This window comes from Vulpes lagopus, chromosome 11 (assembly GCF_018345385.1).
Source record: "Vulpes lagopus strain Blue_001 chromosome 11, ASM1834538v1, whole genome shotgun sequence".
In the NCBI taxonomy this organism is placed as follows: Eukaryota; Metazoa; Chordata; class Mammalia; order Carnivora; family Canidae; genus Vulpes; species Vulpes lagopus.
The window spans coordinates 67,170,252-67,187,991 of NC_054834.1; positions in this window are offsets into that span (position 1 = coordinate 67,170,252).

Below are 17,740 nucleotides of genomic sequence, written 5' to 3' on the forward strand. Positions count from 1 at the left end.
CTTGTTATATGTTTCATGAGAAGTATAATAATAGAGTTTTGTGCAAATGAAAATCATAAGATCACAGAAGAATATTAATAGTGAACATTTGTTGAACTTTGCTCTAAGCCAGCCACTATTCACTTAACCCTTGACATAACCCTATAAAGCAAGGTCTGTTACTGTCAACCTTTACTTAGCAATGACCTCCATTTGCTGATGAGGACACAGGCTTGGAGTGGCTGAGCATCCTCTAAGTGACAGCTAGGAAGCAGGGAGCAGGGATTCCAGTGCAGGTCTGTAAATCCCAAGGTCTCCCACTCCAGCAGCAGAGATTTTAGAAAATACCAAGGAATTGTATGTCAATTATATTTCAATAAAAAAGTAAAGAGGATGAGGCACCTGGGCAGCTCAGTCAGTTAAGTGGCCTACTCTTGGTTTCAGTTCAGATCATGATCTCAGGGTCCTGGGATTGAGTCCCATGTGGGACTCTGTGCTCAGCTGGGGAATCTGCTTCAAATTCTCTCTCCCTCTCCCTTTGCCCCTCCCCCTGCTTGTGCACACTCTATCTCTAAAATAAATAATCCTAAAAAAGAGGATGAAATTTAATTTAAATTGTATAAAAAAGGGACACCTGGGTGGCTCAGTGGTTGAGCATCTGCCTTTGGCTCAGGGCATGATCCCGGGGTCTTGGGATTGAGTCCTGCATCAGGTTCCTCACAGGGAGCTTCTCCTTTTGCCAGTTATGAAATAGTATGTATAGGATTATCCTATCTAACTTACATGTTTCTTTTGAAAAAAGGTTACATTTGTCTCTAAATTTGTTATAAAAACAGAGAGATAATGATTCAGAAACACATATTAAAATGTAATAGGAGACTGGGGCACCTGGGTGACACAGTTGGTTAAGTGTCTAATTCTGGGTTTCGGCTCAGGTCATGATCTCAGGGTCCTGAGATTAAGCCCCCTGTGGGTCTCTGTGCTCAGCACAGAGTCTACTTGGGCTTCTTTTTCCCTTGCCCCTGCCCCCCTCTTCTCTCTCTCTTTCAAATAGATAAATAATTCTTTACTTATTTATTTTAATTTTATTTAAATTCAATTAAGTAACAAATAATGTATTATTGGTTTTAGAGGTAGAGGTCAATGACTCATTAATCTTATATAACACTTAGTGCTTATCACATCACCTTCCTAATGTCCATCACCTAGTTACCCCATCCCTCTACCCACCCACCCCTCCAGAAGCCCTCGGTTTGTTTCCTTTGATGAAGAGTCTCTTATGGATTACTTCCCTCTCTGATTTCGTCTTACTTTATTTAATAGATCTTTGAAAAAAAAAAAAGGCAAATCGAGTCAACAATGAGGAGGGTGACATAACTGTTTTCAGGGTCAGGTTATTGAGGTGGGGGGACGGATGAGGTAAAGGGAAAATTGACCCTATAGGCTTCATTTGAATTTTTAAAATAAGCATTGTTCGATTTGTGGTTAATTAAAACATTTTTTTCAAAAGATATCAGGCTAACAATTAGCTCAAAAAAAGAAGAAAGAAAATACCAAAGACAATGATCTTGCTTAGTCCTCATGTAAAGTTAACATGTCCCCATCCAGGTGAGTGACTTTTTATCGAAGGACAAGGAATTTGCCTTCCTCTGCTTCCCACTACCTCACTCCCAGGAGCCCTGTGGCCCTGCATCCTTTTCAGAGGGAGAAGAAAGAGGGAGCTGATAAGGCTCTTCCCCTGCCTGCCAGCAACTGAGTGGGGTTGAGGAACAAGATTCCAGCCTCTCTAGTGGAGTTTCTCAAATGCAGGTGTTCCTAGGTGTTCAAAATGCAGGTTTCCTGCAAAGTCTGACTCAGGAGGTCTGGGGCAAGGCCTGGGAATTTGTGCCTACCAGGATGCAGGTGGTTCTGCACGGACCACACTCTGGAAAATACTGCTTTAAGCCACGGGTGGGGCACTCTGGGTCTCCAAGCTCTGAGGCCCCTCAGTCAGGTCAAGGGGGACAAGCAAATCACACTGAGCTGGGACTAGACCTGCCACTATTGTGTTTCTCAGAGTCTCTCTTTATTTTATTTTATTTTAATTTTTTTCAGACTGTCTTTTTTAAAAAAAAAATATTTTATTTATTTGAGAGAGAGAAAGAATGAATATGAGCAGGGCAGAGGAAGAAACAGACTCCCTGCTGAGCAGGAAACCCAGTGTGAGGCCTGATCACAGGACCCTGGGATTATGACCTTAGCCAAAGGCAGACTGAGCCACCCAGGCACCCCTCCTAGAGCCTCTTTAAATCCCACTGCCACCCTTGGCCCCACCACTACCCTGAGACTCAGGCAGAGACACACTGGGACTTTGGAAACACTAACTAGGGGAGGGAGAAGAAGCCAGCACCCAGGGGAGCCCTCTCACTCTGGCTTGGTGCATGGCTGGGGGAGATGACTGTAGTAATGAGAACTCATAATAACATATGGAGCTTGTTCTATGCCAGTTCCTCTACTAAGAAACATATGTGAATATATTTAAGATCTTATTTATTCTTAGAAAACAACAACAAAGTTGGTGTTATTGTCTTTTCCTTACAGAAGAGGAGATTGGGGCTCAGAACAGTTGAATAATTTGCCCAGGGTCACCCCGTGGCAGAGCCAGGATTTGAACCTGAATCTGGCTGACCCAGAGAAATGAACCACAGGTGCTGAGCTGGTCCTCACAGGGGTAGCTCAATGGGTCAATGTGGTTTTCAGAGGTTTGCCAAGCATAAGCATAAGGGAGCATTGGAGAAGCTTGGTTACAAGGCAGAGAGCACTGCAGAAGCCCAGGCTGTAGGGGCTCCCATGGTCTCCCAGCAGCTGGGGTTCCAGGCTTTGATCTATCCATGATAGCAGGATTCTAAACCCTGAGGAAGATGTTATACACATGTTGGTGATCCTTATTATAATCTGTCTTCTCCCAATGCCAGAGAGATCCTAGCCCAACCAGAGTGTGATGTGATCATTTTCTAGCAGTGAAGTCTCATGGGATGGGCCTGCATCCCTCAGGGTCTCTAATGGGGTTTGGAGTCAGGTAGACCTGGATTCAAATCCTGGCTCTGATACTTGCTGTGTGACCTGAAACAAGTTATTTAACTTCTCTGCGCTGTAGTTTTCTTATCTAGAAAACATAATAATCTTCCCTCCCTCTCAGGGAGCTTGCAAGGATTATGTCTGCTAAATCTTGTAATGTATCCTGCACAGTGCCTTGCACTGAGAAGACTCTCACCAAATGATGGTTTGGACTGCTGATTTTATCATTATTGGCTCAGGCACAGGCTTGTCTCAAGCTTGGCATTTGGATCAGATAATTTTTTGAAATGGGAGCCTTTTTGAACATTGTAGGATGTTTAGCACCATCTCTGGCTGCTGCCCTCTAGTTGCTATAACAATCCCTCAGTCGTGACAGCCAAATGCCCCATGAGAGGCAATATCCCCCCCACCAGCTGAGGACCAGTGAACAAGGGGTAAAGGCATGAGAATGTCTTCAAAGGGAGCTATCATGGAAGTTGATACCAAATATCTGGCCCAAATGAAGGGCCTGACGTGGTGGGGGGTGGAAATAGAGGGAAACGATATATGCTCAGGGTTAAGGAGCAGAGCCAAGCTGGGAGACCCCAGCTGAACAGAGAAGGGGTGCGCTCCAAGCAGAAGCAGCCAGAAACCCCTGGAGATGGTACAGCCGACAGCTGCATCTGGGCTTTTATTTCTTTGTTTAATTGAATTTTGTTCGTCCAGGTGCAAAAGTTGTATAAGTTCATTTTAAACAATTCAGAAAGTCTACTTTTTCAGAACATGAAGATTTTGTGTCAATTCTAGCATTTCACAACAGTCTGAAGTACTCATTCATTTTCTTCATTCAGAAACATTTATTGAGCGCTCACAGTATGCAGGCCCTGAGGAGGTGCTGGAGGTTCTGGGATGTCTGTGTGCGCTGATGGGGCCTGCTGGCCTCTTCCAGCGGCATCTGTTTGAGGACCTGTGCAGCATTCTGACACTTGCTCCTTCACCTGGATCTTTCTGGAATCTGCCCATTTCTTTCCATCTTAGAGGCCTGACTTGCATTGCCCCCACCCCTTGCCCTCCTTTTACTATGCTCTTGCTTGCCACCAGCCACTCTAGTGTTCTTTTTTCTGTCCCTGTTTCTTTTGTTTCAAAAAAAAAAAAAATCAGGGTAAAATATACTTAACATAAATATACCATTTTTTAATCTTTAAATATACAATTCAGAGCTAAGTGTACAATTCAGGTACATTCACAATGCTGTGTGACTATCACCATTATCCCTTTCCAGAACTTTTAGAATCATCCCAAACAGAAACCCTGTATCCATAAGCAATAACTCCCATGCCCTGTTACCAGTCCCTGGATACCCGTATTACATTCTCTGTCTCTATAAATTTGCCCTTTCTTTCTTCCTTCCTTCCTTTCTCTCTCTTTTTCTTTCTTTCTTTCTTTCTTTCTTTCTTTCTTTCTTTCTTTCTTTCTTTCTTTCTTCTTTCTTTCTTTCTTTCTTTCTTTCTTTCTTTCTTTCTTTCTTTCTTTCTTTCTTTCTTTCTTTCTTTCTTCTTTTCTTTCTTTTCTTTCTTCCAGACTTTCATTTATTTATTCATGAGAGACACAGAGACATAGGCAGAGGGAGAAGCAGGCTTCCCACAGGGAGTCTGATGTGGGACTCAATCCCAGGACCCCAGGATCATGACCTGACTTGAAGGCAGATGCTCAACCACTGAGTCACTCAGGTGCCCCTAAATTTGTCTTTTCTAACAACCTCATTCCATGCCCCCCAAGAGTCTCACTTAAGTGGAATCATGCGATATTCGTGCTTTTGTGTCTGGTTTATTTCGCTTAGCATAAGGTTTTCAAGGCTCATCCATGTTGAAGCATATATCAGAGTTTTATTCCTGTTTAAGGGTGAATAATATTCTGTTGCATGCATATACACCACATTTGTCTAGCCATTCATTTGTTCATGGACACTTGGGTTGTTTCTTCTACCTTTCGGCTGTTGTGAATGACCCTGCTCTGAACATTGGTATCCTCTTCTTTTCAAACAATTTTATTGAGATAAAATTTACATACCAGAAAATGCGCCCATTTAAGGGTGCGATTCAATGCTTTTTAATACATTCACAGAGCTGCGCAACTACTACCACAGACTAACCATAGAATATTTTTTCTGATTGACTCCAAAAAGAAACCCCAAAACCCATTAGCAGTCACTCCCCATGACCTTACCCTGGACCCAAACCCTAAGCAGCCACTAATCTCTTTTCTATCTCTAGAGGTTTGCCTATTCTGGATATTTCATATAAATGGAATCACATATTATGTGGCCTCTTGTGCCTGACTTCCTTCATTTAGCAAAATTATTTTAAGGATTCATTTATTTGAGAGAGAGAGAGAAAGAAAAAATATGGAGGAGGGGCAGAGGGAAAGAGAGAGAGAGGATCTTAAGCAGACGCAGAGCCTGACTTGGGGCTCAATCTTATGACCCTGAGATCATGACCCAAGCCAAAATCAAGAGTTGGATGCCCAACCGAGTCACCCAGGTGCCCCCCATTCAGCATAATGTGTTTAAGCTTCCTCCATGGCTACCTGTTTTGTAAGTAAAACTTTATTAGAACACAGCCCTGCTCACTTATTTACACATGGTCAATGACTGCTTTGAGCCATAAAGGCAGAGTTGCCAAAGACACAATAACCAGAAAAGCCCCAGTTATTATCCAGCCCTTCATAAAAAAAGTTTGCAGACTCCTGACTTACACCCTTTGAGTTGTGATTTGGCTTTTTGTTGTTGTTGTTTGTTATTTTTTGGCATCTAAACTGATAAAGGCACTAAAAGAGGACGAAGGAGAAATTGATGCCAAGAACCCAGGTCAACAAAAGCTACCACTCTTGGGCCTCACTTAGAGCAGGCTCCCAACCAGCCAGGCAGAGAAACACAACACAGGCAAACCCTTATGGGTTTGGGAGAAGTCATTTTTCTATCAGGTGAGGATCACTTGGGGCCCTGAACAATATGGCAAAAGCTACAAGGGAGAGACTTTTTATGGGAACTGCATTGACCTTTCCCATAGGATAAGAAATGGAAAAGTGAAGGTTCTGTTAGGGGCAAAAGCTTCTGCAGGCCCCGGATGTTGGAACCAGAGAAGCAGTTCTCTGGAGAACCAGCTCAACATCTAGGCAAAACTTGCAACATCCTGAGGCAGCAAACAATTCCCCAAGACTCTGCCTCATGCTCTCTTAGCTTCTTCCTCGATGCTATCAGCTGCTTGCAGGCTGGGGGTCATTACACAATACTTACTAAGGGCCTTCTATGCTGTTGTCGCTTTGCCAGGACTGGGGATTCAGACATGAATAAGAGATGCTCCCTTACTGCTATCAAGGACCTTACAGTCACATGGGGGCGGGGCGGGGGGGGACGCTTTCCTCCCTATGGAGGAAGGGCATAGGGGTTCAGAGATCAGGTCACAATAGCTAACTGTATCCCAGGGATCTGCTCAATTCACTTGATCCTCAAGACAATTTGTGAAATTGATCATTTTATTATCGCTACAGCCAGAGAGACTCCTTTCGGGAATCGTCTCTTGGGGGAGGTGAAGAAAGGAGGATGCTTTAACCAGGACAGGTTAAGGGGCAATTCCATTAGCTCTGGTTCACAGGGATACCGACCACCGTCTAGGCCTGTGCATTCCGTGTCCTATCAACCTGTCACGGTTGTGACAGGCTGCTTAGAGTTATAATCTAAGAAAGAGGTGAGAGACGTGGCCTGAGGCCGAATCCAATCCATGGAACCACAAAGCCACCGTGGTAGTTTATAAATCTGAGCCATTGTTTAAAAATCAGGAGATTGCATACACAGGTTCAGATTTCCAGCTTCTTTGGTACAATCAGACATTCTAGCAAGACAAGCCTACATTCCCAAAGGGCAAAAAGTGTTGGGAACTTGAGTTGTGAATCCCTGTTTATGATTGTCCCGTTCACCAGAGTACCCCCCCCCACACACACACCAGCTCACCTTCCCCATTTATGTTCTTGATTGTCCCTGTTGGTGTTTGCACGAGAAGTTTGCTCCTGTGATTTTAAAAGAAAAAAAAAGTTTTCATCTTCCCTGCAAAAGCTGCTGGAGGGAAGGAGCAGAGATCCACTTAGCAGATGAGGGCCACAAGGATGCAGGAAGCACAGATGTCTGGCCTCTCAGGGATGAATCCACAGGCCCATGTGGCAGAGGGGACAATGTCACACCCTTCTTTCTTCTGGTAGCTTCCTTCTAGCGATCACACCTGCTGCATGTGTACTAGAGAGTGTGCTCAGCATGCACAATGCACTACTCATCCAATTACCATAGTGCCCTTTGGAGTTGCAAGTATTGCTGTCCTCACTCCACAATTTAGGCCAGCAAGACTCAGAGACATCAAGTCATTTGCCTAGAGTCACACAGCAAGGAAGTGGATTGGAAACTGAGACAAGGTAGGTTACTCACTCAGCTGAAGACACCCAGCCAACAGATGGCAGAGCTGGGGTTCTGGCTCAGGTCCAGTTGACTCCAAACCCTAGAAGTTGAAAGCTGATGGCCAACTTCATGCCAGTTGAAAGCATGCTGGTTTGGCCAGCAATATTTTTGGAAATTGGGTATTTTTTGCCCTTTGCTGGGTTTCCAGTTTGCCACAGGTCCCACCAATACCTGGTGATCCACACCCTGGCCTCTTCCCTCATCCCTTGTTACTAGCCTGGCCTCTGGAGAAGGTGACAACCTTCATGTCCCTTCTATGTCCTCTCACCTCCCTGCAGAGGCCACCTCAGATGACTCTGAGCTCTTAGTTCGAGGACAGAGCTGGAAGTTCGTGTTGCCTTTGCTGACTCCACCCCACCAGGCATGGGCAGTCAAGGGCAGAGATCAATGACATATGGTTAGGATTCAGGTTCAGAACCACGACTATGATGCTCCATGCCTCGGTTTTCCCATCTGTGAAATGGGGATGCTAATAGGACCTGTCTCAGATGTTAATACACAGGAAGTGTTTAGAAGAGGACCTGGCACGTGGTGCATATCCAACAAATGTCAGTAATAATAGTATAATAATAGTAATTCTTTTTTTTTTTTTTTTAAGATTTCATTTATTCATTCGTGAGAGACACAGACTGAGAGAGAGAGGCAGAGACACAAGCAGAGGGAGAAGCAGGCTTCTGGCAGGGAGCCAGATGTGGTACTCCATCCCAGATCCCAGGATCACGCCCTGAGCAGAAGGGAGGCGCCCAACCACTGAGCCACCCAGGCATCCCAATTATAATAATTCTTATTGAAAATTATTACCGTGGTGCTCTGTGGAAGGGCTCCTCCCCACTCCATACCTCCCCTCCACCCCCCACCCTGTGCCCAGGGCCTCCCCTCCCCCACACCCACGTAGCCTTCCTCCTAGCACACCTGGGCCAGGTGCTCCAGCACAGGGGATTCCGCTGGCCCCAGTGCAGCAGGTTTCAGACCCTAATTTTGGCCCTTTCACGGAAGCCACTGTTTGTGGTGGGGGCAGGGCTGGAATGAGGGCTGTGTCTGGGGAGGCAGCTTCCCCACCTGACTGGTGCTGTGGGAAACAAGCAGGGTCAAGAGGGCTGAGAGCCCCGCTTCACCTTCTCATTGGTGTGCGCAAGTCATTTGACCCTCAGTTTTCTTTTCTTTTTTTTTTTTTTTAAAGATTTTATTTATTTATTTATTCATGAGAGACACACAGAGAGTGGCAGAGACACAGGGGGAGGGAGAAGCAGACTCCCTGCTGGGAGCCCAATGGGGGCCTCAATCCCTGGACCCCAGGATCACCACTTGAACCAAAGGCAGATGCTCAACCACTGAGCCACCCAGGCATCCCGGGGCCTCAGTTTTCTTACCTAGCAACTACTTTCACGTATATTGACTCCTTAAATCATCACGTTATCTCTAAATTAAAACAGCTTTCTTTTCTATCATATGAGGAGAAAAGCTCAGAGAGGTTAAGTGATTTAGCTGTGCCCACACAACTAGTGTGTGATTTGAGTTGTCATTTAACCCCAAGATCTAGTCTCTTTTTATCTTTATTTTTTTCCCCCTTCTATCTTTAGATGGAAGGCAAAAGCCATGGCTTTATGGTTGAGGGACAGACTGCCTGGGTTTGAACCCTAGTGCTGCTGCTTATTAGCTTTGTGACCTCAGACAAATTGCTTAATCTCTCTGTACCTCAGCTTTTCTCATCTGTGAGATGGGAGATGGTATTTGGATCCACATAGAGTTGTTCTGAGTTTTAAATAAATTAATATGTGTAAAGCACGGTGCCTGACAGATTTATTTGAGTATTGCTGAATTAATAAAATTAGCTCCCTTGCCAATCAGGTGCAAAATCTCAAGCATGTAAAAAAACAAAAACCAAAAAAACAAAAAACAAAAAACCAAAACAAAACAAAAACAACCACTCTGGATCAGGACCAGGAGACTTGTGTTCCACTTTGGGCTCAGCCACTAAATTTACTCTGTGGCCTCAGAGACCTCCTGTAAGCCTTTTTTTTTTTTTTTTTTTTAATTATCCTTTAGGGGATCCCTGGATGGCTCAGTGGTTTAACGCCTGTCTTCGGCCCAGGGCATGGTCCTGGAGTCCCGGGATCGAGTCCCACTTCGGGCTCCCTGCATGGAGCCTGCTTCTCTCTCTGCCTGTGTCTCCGCCTCTCTGTCTCTCTGTGTGTGTCTCTCATGAATAAATAAATAAAATCTTTAAAGTAAATAAATAAACAAACAAACAAATAAATAAATAAACAATCCTTTAAACTTTCTGTGCCTTGGTTTCCTTAGCTATAAAATCAGGGGCTTGGACAAGTTCGTCAATGAGCAGCCTTTTCTGAACAAAGCCCAAGTCAGGAAAAACATCAAAACTTTTTTTGATCACATTTCCTTATCTATTTCAGTCTATCGGGGAGACTATTCCAATGTTGTAGGTGGTGCCTGAGCTGCTGTCTCAGCATCTTGGGGCCCACCTGTGGGTCCCATAGCAATGGTCTGGGTGATGTATGTGATTTTACTAACCCAATCATACCTTCCTCCCAGAAATTGGGAAGTGGACCCCTAAGGGAAACTGAGCCATATTACAGGGAGCGCTCAGGCAGGAGGGGCATGAACTCCTGCTCACATAGCCATAGGTTCTGGTTCCTGCTCTTTCTGAGGCTTGGCTTCTCTCAAATTCCTGAAAATCCTTTAGAAGCTCTAGTTTCCAGGGCACCTGAGTGGCTCAGTGGTTGAGTGTCTGCCTTTGGCTCAGAGCATGATTCCGGGGTCCTGGGATCGAATCCCACAACAGGCTCCCCACAGGGATCCTGCTTCTCCCTCTGCTTGTGTCTCTGCCTCTCTCTCTGTATGTCTCATGAATAAATAAGGAAAATCTTTTAAAAAGAAGAAAAGAGACTCTAATTTCCCCTCCGTCATTTGCTTACGTTAATTTATCAGTTATCTATTGCCACATAGTCAATCACCCCATAATGTAGAGGCTTAAAACATAAATTTCCTGTTTCTCTTGATTCTGTGGGTTGACTGGGTGGCCCTTTGGTTGGCCTTCTTTAGGGTGGCTCTTGTGGTGCACTCACCTGGTTAGTAGGCAGAGACTGTTGGCTGGAGTGCCTTAGTTCTCCTCCCTGTGGCCTTCCTATGTGGCTAGCTTAGGCTTCCTGAGAGTGATCTCAGGATTGCCAGGGGGAGAAACAGAAGTCCAGCTAAGGCCTGGCCTCAGAAGCCCCAGACTATTGCCTTTTCTGTATTCTCTTGGTCAGAGCAAGTCACAAAGTTGACCCTGATTCAGGATTCAATAGACTCCCCCTCTGTTGGGATGCAGTGTGTGCATTGGGAGTGGGAGGAATGGAAGGTGCTGGGTGTTCAGACAAATACAACAACTAGCCGCAGTGGATTTCTTAGTCACAGACAAAAGAAATGCAAGTAATATATCTTATGACTTGCTTATTCCCAACTAGCACACTCTGATTTCATTTCTCACCACCTCTCAGCCACCTGGGCCTTGCCTTTCCTCATTCACACAAACTATACTCCTACCCCAGGGCGTTTGCACTTGCTGATCCCTCTGCCTGTTACATTCTGACCCCAGATCTTCTTCTCACTGCTCCTTTGTTACTTTTAGATCTTTACTCAGAGAGGTCTTTTCTGATCCCTGAACTAGTGACACCCCCAACATTATCGGTGCCCTAATTAGGCCTTATCTTCTTGGTGACCCTTACTATGTATTATTTATTTTTTGTCTTCTTGTTTACTGTTGTTCATTCCTCAGTGGGCTCCAAGAATGCCAGGACTGTGGTCTGTCTGGATCTCTGATGTATGCCTGGCTCATGGTAAATACTCAAACATTTACCGGAAAAAAGAAGGAATTTCATGCCTTTTAGATATTATATTATTAATATTCAAAAAGTTGTGATTAGATGCAGCTTAAATGACATCACAGATGATTCCAGGAGGTGATGCTCATACCAAGGTTGGATAATCTCAATGTCTCTCGCCCTTTCTAGTTCTGCTAGTCCATGACTAGAAGCACTATTCAAAGTGCTTTGAAGATCTAAAGGCACGATATCAACACCGAGTTATTACTACTGAGAGGGCACGTGGGAGTTCTGTGAAGGATGGGGCTTGGGTGTTTGTTATACCTGTGACCAAATGGGGTTCCTCACTGAGCTGCAGGAATAAACCCACATGTGTGTCATCTGTATTCCCTACACCTCATGGGTTACCAAGGGACTGTTCTCAATGGACAGCCATAAGAAGGGCTGCATAGTGGTAATGAATATCCCCAGTGGCCTTGGCCTCTGTCCTCCCATGGGAAGTGTGGACTCAGTCTCCTACCCTCCTTTCTGAGTGGGCTTGTAATTACTTCAATCAATAGAGAAAGGCAGAAGTGACTTTGTGACTTTCAAGGCTTGGTCAGAAAAGGCCAGCTAACATCTACCTTCTCTTCTTTGGGACATGAACTCTGGTGGAAGCCAATGACAGGAAAGGGATCCGACCGCCCTGAGACCACCATGCTGGAGAGGCCATGTGCAGATCAATAGTAAGTGTAAAAGGCTGTTTCTTTAGTGCTTTCTCCTTCACAGAGACTTCTAGAGTCCTAATATCCCGCACTCTACTTGACATCCCCACTGGATGATGTCTTGTTCCAACCAACCATCTGATATATCAGACTTGAAATGCCCCCTAATAAACTTTTGGTCCCGAGCCCACCAACCATCTGATATATCAGACTTGAAATGCCCCCTAATAAACTTTTGGTCCCGAGCCCACCTCTGACCTCTTAGTCTTCTATGTCCCGATAAATGGCACCTCCTTCCCCAGTTCTGTAAGCCAGGGTCTGGGCAGGGTTCTTGAATTCTCCCTTTCTCTAAACTCCACATCCAACCCCTCTGAGAGTTCTATTGGCTTTACCTCCGAAGTGTATCTCAGATCTGTCTCCTCCCACCCTCGAGGGCCACCACCCTGGTCTAAATCAGCATCGTTTCTTGCCTGGCCACCACTGCAGGCTCCCGACTGGTCACCCTCACTGTGCCTGTGAGACCCTTGCCTTCTGTGCCCATCCATTCTCCTCATAACAGCCAGAGGGAATTTTTTAAAGTTTTATTATTTTTTTTGTTGAGTATGTTATTACGTTTTTAATTTTAATTGCAGTATAGTTAGCAACAGTGTTACATTAGTTTCAGGTGTACGATATAGTGATTCAACAATTCTATAGATTGCTCGGTGCTCATCATGATATGTATACTCTTTAATCCCTTCCACGTATTTCTCCCACCCCCTCCCCATCTGGGATTGTTTTAAGATATAAGTCAAGTCATGGCACCCCTAGCGGCTGCCCATGGCCTTGAGAGTAATTCTAACCTCCTGGCTGTCACCAGTATAGATGCTCCTTGGCTGGAACTTGGCCTCTGACTCCTCTATTTCTACTCCTCCCGGTGGTGAGGGGAACCAAAAGGAGCCAGCATTTCCAAGTAATGTCAGGAAGTTGCTAAATCTACCTCTATCCCCCTTTTCTATTTCTGGGATTTTGTCTTCCTCTGTGAGTCCAGTGGGAAGGAATGACCAGCTGGGCTCCCCGGCTCTACTGCCACCCTGGCCTTCACTGTCGTTCTCGACCATGCCCATGGGGCCTTTGCATGGGCTGTAAGCTCTGCCTGAACAGCATTTCTCTAGCCCTTACTATGGCTGGCTCCTTCTTATCATTTCGGTCTGAGGTGAAAAGTTGTATTCACAGTGGGTGCTGGGTGGCGGGGTTGGCTGAAGCAGCCAACTCTTGATTACTGCTCTGGTCATGATCTCAGGGACTCATGAGATGCAGCCCAGCATCGGGCTCCTTGCTTAGCACAGAGTCTGCTTAAGTCTCTCCCTTTACCCCTCTCCATTGCTCTCTCTCTCTCTCTCAAATAAATAAATAAGTCTTTAAAATAAATGTGTTCACAGAGAGGCCTTCTTTGACTATTCTATCTAGAAGTTTCCCCTGTGATATTCTCCATGTTGGCTCTTTGTTTGCATTCTTCATTATTTTTACCACACTGCATGTGTCTGATTGTCCACAGTCTCTTGTCCTCTAGTGAGTGGGGGGCATGGTTAGTACTCAATGAAGAGATGGTCATTTGTCAATGTTGATAATAGTGTTAAAAAAAAAAAAAAGAAAACTGTGGCCCCAAATGGTGTCCCAATCTAACTGCAGTTTCACCCCCCAAGAGATGTAGCCTTGGATGCCTGGGTGGCTCAGTGGTTGAGCGTCTGCCTCAGCTCAGGGCATGATCCTGCAGCGCTGGAATCGAGTCCCACATCAGGCTCCCCACAGGGAACCTGCTTCTCCCTCTGCCTATGTCTCTGCCTCTTTCTCTGTGTCTCTCATGAATAAATAAATAAAATCTAAAAAAAAAAAAAAGGAGAGAGAGAGAGAGAGAGATGTAGCATTAACCTATCATTCAGGAAATTTTTCTTTCCATCCTTGTCAGTTAGTATTTGGGTCTTCTCCATATTCCAGAGAAAGATGAGGTAATCTGCGTGATAGGACACTTTGCTTTTCCCCTAGCAAAGAACTTCCTCTGGAATAATCCTTTTCTTTTGCTAATAACTCTCTTGCCCCCACCCTCCATCTACATAAACTTTTCATTTTGTACAAGTCCTTGGAATGCCTCTCGGCTTGCTGGGGATGGGGTGCTGCCCAATTTATGGATCATTTCATATAGCCAATGAAATCTTCACATTTACTTGACTTAATTTTGTTATTTAACAAGAGCAATAACTCACTGTACCCCCAGGATGATGCTGAGCACTATTTCGCCACCACGTTGCATGGCAAGAAGGATAGGATTATTCTTATATCTCAGATAGGAAAAGGGAGGCCTGGAAGCATCGGGCCAGGTCACTGTTCTTCATTTCTTCATCTTCATCCCCCACTTTTTTACTGGGAGGTCGGATTTCCTCAGCCCAGTCTTCAGAAAGGGAGGAGAGAGAAGGGGGACAGTCTGGGCTCTGGAATAGTGGTGGGGAGAAGCACTATTTCTGCCTCCTTGGAGGGGAAACTTTCCTAGATGCAGTCTTGTTCCCTTTAAATTCTATAGGGCTGGGATGTGTGGGTGGCTCAGTGGTTGAGCATCTGCCTTTGGCTCAGGTCATGGTCCCTGAGTCCTGGGATAGAGTCTCACTTCGGGCTCCCCTCAGGGAGCCTGCTTCTCCCTCTGCCTGTGTCTCTGCCTCTCTCTCTCTGTCTCTCATGAATGAATAAATAAAATATTTTTTAAAAATTCTACAGAGCTGAGCTGGGGGTGTTGATGCTGACTGTGGGAGCAGGCTGGGGTGCTGGTAGGCTGTTCCCTGGGCTTTATCTGCATCCAAAATTGGGGTCTGTGGCAGCGTGTGGATCCAAACCCAACCACACATGCTCCCAGTTGTTTGTGCCTGTGTGTGTGGGATGTGTCACAGTGAGGTAGACTGTCCAATTGTGATCTGAGAGTTGGGGCTCCCCTGAAAATTTTTTTAAGCTTACGAATTAGTGGGGCGCCTGAGTGGCTCAGTTGGTTAAGTGTCTGCCTTCGGCTCAGGTCACAATCCCTGTTCCCGGGATCCAGCCCCACACAGGGCTCCCTGCTCAGCGGGGAGTCGGCTTCTCCCTCTCCCTTGGCTGCTCCCCCTGCTTATGCTCTCTCTCGGACAAATAAATAAATAAAATCTTCAAAAGAAAAGCGACTTATGAATTAGTTTGATATTTGAGATGAAGCTGGAAGCCATACACCTCTTTTTCTGCACTGTAAAATTTCTGGTAAAAGTTAAAACTCTTGATTCTTGTCCAAGAAAGTACAAATAACGTTAAAAATGTCTCAATTTTCTGATCACACAAAGGATGCAGAAATGACTGCAACCATTCTGTTGAAAGAACCTGGCAACAGCTTAAAAACTGATAGGATCAAGTTTAAATTGACCACTGCATTCAAGACCAAAAAGACTTCATTTAGAATATGAGTTAGGGAAGTTTGTCTAAAATATCAAAAGGTTTTGGACACTTGACTAAATAGGATCACAGATTATTATGAACCGATATTTATTTATTTCAACAAAGTAACGATAAAAAATTTTATTTTATTTTTTTTAAAAGATTTTATTTATTTATTCATGATAGACATAGAGGGAGAGAGAGAGAGGCAGAGACACAGGCAGAGGGAGAAACAGGCTCCATTCTGGGAACCCGATGTGGGACTCGATCCTGGGACTCCAGGATTATACCCTGGGCCAAAGGCAGGCACTAAACCACTGAGCCACCCAGGGATCCCCCAATAAAAGATTTTAAAGGCAAGTACAGAAGGTTATAAAGTTGTGAGTAAAATTTAGATCTTTTAATATATATTTTTAAAGATTTTATTTATTTTATTTCTCTCATTCATGAGAGATGCAGAGAGAGAGGCAGAGACACAGGCAGAGGGAGAAGTCTCCCTTCAGGGAGCCTGATGGAGGACTCGATCCCAGGACCCCAGGATCACAACATGAGCCAAAGGCAACTGCTCAGCCACTGAGCCACTCAGGTGCCCTTTGACTCACATTTTTCTTCACCATTAGGAGCCTTGATTTCCAGTGAAAATTAAGAAAAAAGCAATCATGAACTGTTATACCAGTGTTCTTTAGATTATACATTTCATAATTTCTAGAAACCCTCATTTCCCTGTGACACAGGTTTTCAATTTGGCACAAGACATCTTTACTAACAAACCCAAATACCTTCAGTTCCTCTGTAATAATAGGTCAAAAGCAGGTAAACTTAGGCTTGTTTGGGAATTAATAATTAATATGTCAGTATTTTATCTTGTTTGGAAATGATCTAGACATTAAATGAATTTCCATCATTTAATTGAACTTGGCAAAATTCTAAGGGTGAAAGCTACCAAAGATTTGGGAGACATTTTAAATAAACATACCATAATACGTAATTGTTGTTGGTAAGTTTACCTAAAAATTATATCCCACTCACAACGTATCCCACTCGTATCCCTTTCCCAACAACTATGTTTAGATTACGTGCAGAAACTTCATTAGACACCAGACAAAGTCAGACATAATCCCAAGCTACTTTTCTTGCTGACAAATTCTGCAACAGAGATAATGTGAATTTATTTGATCGTTAGTAAACCTTTAGTAAACCTAGTTGGAATACAATTATTGTATTTAATGCTGATCACTCTAAATGTGTGTGTGTGTGTGTGTGTGTATTTTAAGTAGGCTTCATGCGTAGAGTGGAGTCCAATGATCACTCTAAAGACATATCTGTTTTACTTAAATAAAAAAAAACTTGAAAAAACCCTTGAACTAGCTTTTATTTACCAAATATTCTAGATCACAAGAGCTTGAAAAACATTTGGCTTAATTTCTCTTATATTTCTGAGAGTTCAGAATTCTTAATTTATATATGCACTTGTTTTTTAGCCAACTGAACAGAGGTCTTTACAAATTAATTTCAGTAAAACCATGCAGAAGTAGAAATCTCTCACATATACCTATATGTTGCAAATGGAAGATACTGACACACGCAAACATATGGATAGACACAGAGACCTTACAGCTTTTGTTTTAAACTTTTAGCTGTGAGATGGGTATGACACTGCAAAAGTCATGAATTTATAAAAGGGCAGTTGGATCCAAAGTTTGTTTGGCAGTTGGAGTGTGAGAAGTTCACCTGCTCAAATGGCTAAAGGTGTGTGTGTGTTTTAATTTTTTTATGGGGAGTAGGGGCAGAAGGAGAGGGAGAGAGAATCTTAAGCAGGCTCATGCCCAGCATGGAGCATGACATGGGGCTCAACATGGGGCTCGATCTCACGACCCTGAGATCATGACCTGAGCTGAAATCAAGAGTCAGATGCTTAATTGACTGAGCCACCCAGGCTCCCCAGATAGCTACAGATTTTTACTAATATTTGTGGGGAGGACATTTAAGATTTGTATTTGTCCTTGAGAAGTAATCTCTAATTACCTCCCAGGCTCAGGATCTGTGGGGTCTCCTTCAAGGATATAGCCAAGATGGATCTTTAAGAAAGTTAAGGATTTGGGGTTTTTTAGGGATAACAGCCAGTGGACACCTTTTTGGCAGCTCTAATAATTCAGAGCCTATTCCAAAGAAATAAGAAAATAAGAACAATAGCCAAATAGTTCTACTCTCATCTTGTGCATACAATCTTTAGGAAAGGTTTGAATTTTAGTTCAGGTATAGTTTTC